The 7,830-nt window shown below is 34.5% G+C and overlaps 1 long non-coding RNA gene across 2 annotated transcripts; it reads left to right on the top strand.

The window, feature by feature from the left end:
• Window positions 1–1,425: 1,425 nt before the first annotated feature.
• Window positions 1,426–7,194, top strand: LOC117685522 (uncharacterized). Of its 2 annotated transcripts, XR_010707564.1 has the most exons (4): window positions 1,426–1,892; window positions 2,045–2,166; window positions 6,098–6,193; window positions 6,333–7,194. It is a non-coding gene; the product is annotated as an uncharacterized lncRNA (long non-coding RNA). The 2 variants fall into 2 exon arrangements; XR_010707563.1 differs by having other exon boundaries at window positions 1,760–2,166.
• Window positions 7,195–7,830: the final 636 nt, after the last annotated feature.

The raw sequence follows: 7,830 nt of genomic DNA, 5'->3' as shown, positions 1-7,830 counted from the left end.
TTTTTTGAACTAGACTTGTAACCCTCAACATAAGTTTTACAATGAAAATTGACCACCACTAGTAGGTGCCATGAGAATTGCGTCCACAAAGTAAGGGCCTCCAATGCTTTCGGGTCTGATGCTTTTTACTCACTATTACATAATTATATAAAAACAACACTGTAAAAGGTCGACACCTCTTGATAAACATATCACTAATATCGACCTGAAAGATATACATGTATACGTCGGTCTTTGAATGTTCAATTTACTTAGTGTACAATAAGGTCTGGATCTTTTGACATACAGAGGGCACGTGTTTTTTTATCATAACTTTACACTCATAGTGCTAGACTCAAGGTCAAAAATATTTTGTTTTATCCAGAACATATACTTATCATTCAGTGCTCGTTTTGTAAAAGTCTATCTCAAAGTTCTTGAAAAGATTTTTTGTGACCCTTTCTTTTGATCTTATTTTCCAATATATCTGCCCTTGTTTATGGAACAGACTCTTTTGGGGGGGGGGGGGGGATATATAAAAGCCCATTGGAAGCTTTGTGCTATATTTTATCAATATTTTGAAATATGGCCCACTTTTCAAAAAGTATTGCAACTGAATCAATGTCAGAAGTTGGATGATGACAGAATGTCTCATATTAAATAGAATATTTGGCTACGGCACATTTTCCAAAATATGAAAGTAGAAATCTATAGAATAAATGCATATTAAACATTTAAATATATATGTATGTATAAAACAACTCGAAATTTCATCAAAAATTATTTTCATTTTATTTGCACCTTTCCAAACTAACTTTCTTAAACATGTCAAAACACTTGTGAACACATACATGTATAAATTCAATTTAAAAAGCACTTATTTGTAAATCTACCAAATATAAGTAAATAATCTGTAACACAAAAGCTATCTGAAAAATAAAAAAAATAATAAAAAGATAAAGTAGTTAAATTATAAATGACTATTTGCAGAAGCTGTTTAAAGCATCTGAGCAAGGTCCATGAATACTATGCAGGTATGTTTAGGTTTCCCAAATGAGTTCACAACGATGTGTAGAAAATAATTTGTTATTCAAATATGTCATTATTAACTTCGACGTAACAATCTACATTCTTTACAATATTTCTAAGACAGTGAATCGTAATAAGTGACTATTCGTGAACATAAATAAATCCGGTTGTTCTCTGTTATCAATAAGCGATTCTAAATTTCAATACAAGTGATACTAAATTTCATATTATCAATATTAAGTATCAAATAATCAGCTTTATATTTGGTAAGTGACTATTTCTAAAATAGTGAGTTGGAGGCTCCACCTGCTACGTGTACACTAATGAATGGAGGTATTTAATGCATCTACAAATCATGCGATATTAGGATAATTCTGTGTGAACATTTTAATGATTTCACAATGATTACCGCACATGCTTATCACATGCTTATCACTTGACAGTTGCATTATTGTAAACATTAAAACACGATTATTTTAATAATTCTCAAGGGTTTGCCTATTTCAAATGTAAATATAAGTTATAATCAGCATTATTATAATTTCATGTTAAATACTAAAATCTGATTGGTTTAGACGCAGTTGGTAATCCGTTCAATTACCCTGAGCGTTAGCAACACACTTGGCAACGGGTAACCCAACGAATTGCTACATGCGCGTAAATTATGCGCATATACCGTTTGCCATAGAATTCACTTCATTTCTATTTAAAAGCAGTAAAATTTTCTTTAAAATTAAGACATTCATTACAATAAAATAAATATCATGAAATACAGGACATTTTCATTTCCGCATCTTCAGCCTCTTTACACACGGATAGCAACAGACTTGATGGCTCGTGCCATCGTGAATGATGCTGCCTGTTTTAGCTCTTCTCAAACACAGGTAATTTGGACCTTTCTACATGGCAAATTGCTGCGGTAGGTAAGCAGAGAATGTCGCAACTTGATCTTCTAGACAAGTGGTTTACGAGGGCATGGTGCCCTGGCTGTACGGACACACAATTGAGTAAAAGTTGTCCTTAAACTTCTTGGTAGAGTTCATGTCTTGAGTGTGACATCTTCAACATCTTGGCAGAATTCGATGGAGAATGCATCTTCCATTTTCGTTCGCCAGACTGGACGAATCTTCAAGCAGAAGATACAGTGGCGTTGAAGGGGTTTGTTCTTTATACCTCATTCACATTCCAAGTGGAACTGAAATAAAACAAAAATGTTAGATATTCACTTGTTTGTTATATTAGGTTGAATCACTGGCATGGGATACCTCCATATTGTGACATAAAACGCTTAAATTAAGTAAAATATATACATATATATATATATATATATATATATTTCGCAGGTTTCTAATTTAAAGAAAGTGACTAATTCCCTGCAAAGGGTTGACCTTCTGTACAGCGTGCATGTTGCACCATAACATGTCAGAAACTTACTGGTGTATAGTTGACAATGTTCAATCAACCTACTTTTCATGTAATTTTAGCTCCCATCTGTAACTTGCAATTTTACTGTGTAAAGTCAACACAACAGTCATAGCCGCAGGTTTTCGCATTTTACTTCTGATTCTCATGTACCTAACATATGGGGCTTACATATTGCATATCAATTTCAACAAGTGACACCCCTCTAACTAATGATAATCATTAAAAATCATTTCATGAATTTTAGCAACACCCATAAGCCTTCAAGTACAGCAACTTTCAATTTTACAAAAATATTGACAGGTACTTTATCCGAAACTGTCCCTTGCTACCTTTAACTTACACTAACATTCTCTGAAAAGTCATCTTGTCTTAAAATTAAAAAGCTTATGCTATTCTGAGAAAAAGTACACCACATTTTGCCAATTCCATTGAGGGTTAAGAAAAATATGGCCGTTTAAGTGAACCCACCATTTCCACTTTCCTCTATTTAACAGAGATTCATAGGGCTCCCCATAAATAAAGCATCTTAATCTAATCTTTTAGAGGTCAATTGTTGTTCAACCTCCTTAAAAAAGAAACCCTATTTAATACTACAAACATCTACTTGATATTATCATGATAAAAGCATCACATCACTTAAAAATACCATTACATGTATACCCTCCCCCTATCTTTTGATTTTCACAAGAAGCATTAGTTGAACACTTTTACCTAAATTTCTGAAACTTGTGGCAATTTCCTTGAGTCATTTTCACACATAATAGAAAACAACCATCACTGATATTTAAAATTGATCTCTTTTGGAAAATGGATGATTTGTAGCATTTTTATTCACAAAAAGACATGCCGCCCTACATCTGATTTCTTGTTTTCATGAAAAACTAAGCCTACAATCATATTTAGTGGATATCTTATATATTCTGGTTTCTCCTTTTAACTTTGCTAAAATAGTAAGACCTACATGTGTGATGTCTGCCTTTAATTAAAATGAAATTCAACCACACCTGGGTACCTGGGAACGGATGAGAATTCCATGAGAAATGTTCAAATTTTTCTACATTTTTGATGCATATATACAATGAAACGGTACAAATATGTTGTTTTTTGTTCATTTCAAGAGTAATTATCATACAGATGTTATTTCAAGGTCAAATGTACATTTACATATCCTACATGTAATGGTGATGGAGTCAACTGGAAAGAGGGGGTGGCTTTTTCAATTCTGTATAAATACATCTAAAATATCATTTATGGATAGGAAGGAGCAAAAACTTGATTTTTTTGACATATTGTATAATTTGATAACTGCATCTGTCTACATGTAAAGTTCAGTTGAAATAAAAATATGCTGCTTTAAAAAAATTTGGTCATATAAGTCAGGTGGCTTACTGTTATTTCATAAAATCAGACAGCGAAATGGCTGCAAATTCATAAATTTAATGATTCAATTGATCAAAACTGTTTTAAAGTATTTATTCTTATCTCATTAATTAACTGAAGCCTATTAATCGCACCAGGGTATGAAATACCTACTCTCTAATCCAATTTACTCTAGTGGTGGTCATTCTACACATTTAAGAGGGAGTTACTCCCCTTGAATATTTTTGCTAATAAATCATGTAATGACATCTACAGCCAAAAAATTCATCCATTTTCACAAAATATATTACTTATGGTACAAAATCCACTCAAAATTACACTGAAATGAAAAATCTGAAAATACCATGTTGTCTTGAAGGTGGCACAGGACAGTTTTTTTTTATACAATTCATTGCAGCCAGGGGATGTGTGTCTTCGGAACTCTGTAACTAGAATTTCCTCAGTTCCCATTCCGGTCAAATAACTTTAATTCACTCTTTATAAGGCCAATCACCAATTTCTGAAGAAAATCACTAGTCAAAACCTGTAAAATTCTCTACATCCTGGTTTTTATTAGCTTTTAACCCTTTCATATTCTGCTAATTTTTCAGCTTTTTAGACCTCCCCCAACTAATTCCCTGCAAAGGGTTGACATTCCGTACCGCGTGCATGTTGCACCATCACATGTCAGAAACTTATCGGTGTATAGTTGACAATGTCCAATCCAACTACTTTTCGTGTAATTTTACCTCCCATCTGTAACTTGTAATTTCACTGTGTAAAGTCAACACAACAGTCATAGCCGCGGGTTTTGCATTTTACTTCTGATTCTCATGTACCTAACATATGTGGCCTACATATTGCATATCAATTTCAACAAGAGACACCCCTCTAACTAATGAAAATCATTAAAAATCATTTCATGAATTTTAGCAACACTCATAAGCCTTCAAGTACAGCAACTTTCAATTTTACAAAAATATTGACGGGTACTTTATCCGAAACTATCCCTTGCTACCTTAGGATGCTTCCAGACAAATTTTCCTGACTGGTTAGTTTCTGAGAGGAAGATTTTTAAAGATTTACTCAATATATTCCTATGAAAAAATTCAACCCACCATTGTGGCCCCACCCTATCCCTAAAAGGTCATGATTTTCACAATCTATACTACCTTAGTATGCTTCCACACAAGTTTTAGCTTTCCTGGCCAATTGGTTCTTGAGAAGAAGATTTTTGAAAAGTTCTTAAATTTTTTCAATAATTCCTAATTATCTCCTTTTGAAAAAAAGGGTGGTCCTTAGTTTTCACAACTTTGTATCCCCTTTGCCTAATAATGCTCTGTGCCAAGTTTCGTTGAAATTGGCCCAGTGCTTCTGGAGAAGATGTTGAAAATATGAAAAGTTTACAGACAGACAAGCAACAGACAAAATGTTATCAGAATAGCTCACATGAGCTTTCAGCTCAAGTGAGCTAAAAAACCAGTTATACATTAGTACCCGACACAATTCATGCTTTTCACTGAAAGCAACTCAACAGCTATGCACCAGAACCTCAGGCGATTGAAACTGTTTATATAGAAGCCTCATTCCAAATATTAATAAGTATACTGGGTTATTGCTTTAGTCCACTGAAAGGAACTTAACAGGTATATACCTGGTATTAATCTGTACCCTTGGCTATGGATAGCTCTATTGGGTGAAAAATAACAGCTACAAATTAGTATTTTTGGCTATTGATACTGTCACTGAGAGCAACTTAACATCAAAATTAGTACCCTAGGTTATTGGTAGTAGTCTCTTGAAAGCAACACAGCAGCTGTACATTAGTGTAACTTACATCTTGATATTCGCTTTATGGTAAGAACATAACCATTGTACCATAGTAAACTTAGCTTTTCCTATGTTCACCATGACGACCTAGCTTATTGATATGGTCCACTGAGAGAAACATAATAATTGTAAAATAGTGCACTAGGCTATTGATATGATTCACTAAAAACAACATTATTTCAAAAATTTTAAAAATGCACTCTCTTTTTCTACAGTTTTGAGGTTTCTCCCCTTTGAATAAAGATCGGTCTTTCATTTCTGCAATTTATACTTGCCTTCCCATAAGGATGGTTTGTGCCAATTTTGGTTGAAATTGGCGAAGCGGTTTTACAAAAGAAGTTCAAAATGTTAAAAGTTAAAAGACGGACAGACGGACGATGGACAAAATGTGATCAGAATAGCTCACTTGAGCTTTCAGCTCAGGTGAGCTAAAAATCAAAACTGAAGTAATGAAAACAAACCACATTTTCCACAGAGATTCAAAACTGTTACAAATGAGGAAATAGAGAAATTTTTCGACTCCAGGCAAGCAAAATCAACAAAAAGAAATACAGCATGGGGATTTTTCAAGGTAAATGTGTTTGCAGCAATTTGACATTTGTATAAAAATCTTTAAGGGTCAAGATTTGTTGCAGAATTTACACAACCAAACACAAGACCCCCAAACGTTACACAATGTCAGTCTCTAAAACACAACTCACTCCTTTTAGATTGGAACATGGAGATCTATGGTTCTGTACTAATGGTGCAACATTAGACCTGCAAACAGCAAATGTGTCAACTCTTGCCAGTCATCTCTCGTGATTTTATTGTGAAGCCAGCCCCAAAGAAAAAGTTGATGATGATGTTTAGCCTTTTCACCACAAAAATACTTTGATCATTATCAAAGGAGCAATAAATCGCCATCTTGCTGACATTCAGAAAGATGTAAATATAGTCCATGACAAGGAGTTCAGAACAGCCAATGGAATCTTGGATGGTTTCTTTAAAGAGCGAACCTGACTTGATCTGTCAAAACCAACATCACACAAAGATATTATCGAGATACATGATCTGCAGAAGATTTATAAATACCTCCAAGGTGCCACATCATCACCAGTGGTTTTGCGCCATGCTGTATGGTACTTTCTGTCCATCAATTTTATTACCAGAGGTTTAGAGTTCCACCATAAGTTTAATCATAACTGCTTTGTCTTCTGCACAGATGAAACTGGCCAATATGCTGCATTACAACACAAAACATTACAAAATAATCATCAAGGTGGTGTAGATGCCAATGACAGCCACACAGACAAGAGAATGTACGCAACTGATAATGAAAACTGCTGTCATGTTTATCTCTTAAAGTTACTGATGTCAAAATCTGATTCAAATGCTACAAATCTTTTCAACCAATACATATAAGAGAGAGTTCATTCTGATATTTGGTATTCAGCAAAACCCCTGCCAAAGCGCACTTTCAACAAGTCTCTCGGGGAGATTTGCTTTGCTGCTGGTGTGGAGCATAAATACACATCCCACTGTTTACGGGCCACTGCAAACACTTACCTTAATGATCAGGGATTTGAAGCACGACATATCATGTTCATGTCGAACCAAAGGAATGAGAGTTCAATGAGGTCATATAACAGATCGCTCTCCTCTAAGCAAAAAAAAAAAAAAGCATTCTGCGATGGCGTCTGCATCTTCATCCCCTTTTACGATCGTAGCTCTTCCACCGCTGTCGACCAGGTTCTCGAACTTGCCACCACGAACCCATGAAAATCAGGCTCTACTTGAAAACTTACCGTCACCATCTGCACATGAGACCACAACTCTCATATCGTCAAATTCCACAGCCACATCATCGTCCTCAATGCCCGCAACATTGAAAACAGTTAACATGAACATGCAAAACATTAATCCAACAGCTGGGTTTTTCAATAATGCAAACTTCAGGGAGAGCACATATCGTTTTACTCAGTTGTGCTTACTGTATTGTTACGTGTTGATAATGTTTATTCTTAATGAATAAATCATCTTGTTGGAAAATACTCATGTATTGTTATTGAATTCAAACTTTTGCGATTAAATATAGCATTTCTCAAAAAAAAAAAATCTTTCTTCATAACATTTTTAGCACTATATTTCCCATTTCACAACAGCTGATTTTTTGGCTCTTCCATCAATTACCAACACCTGCTAGTAAAGGCGCAAATTTTAAAACTA

Source organism: Magallana gigas, chromosome 7 (genome assembly GCF_963853765.1).
Source record: "Magallana gigas chromosome 7, xbMagGiga1.1, whole genome shotgun sequence".
NCBI lineage: Eukaryota > Metazoa > Mollusca > Bivalvia > Ostreida > Ostreidae > Magallana > Magallana gigas.
The sequence above is the reverse complement of the archived record's forward strand: the minus strand, read 5'-3'. Positions and strand labels throughout refer to the sequence as shown.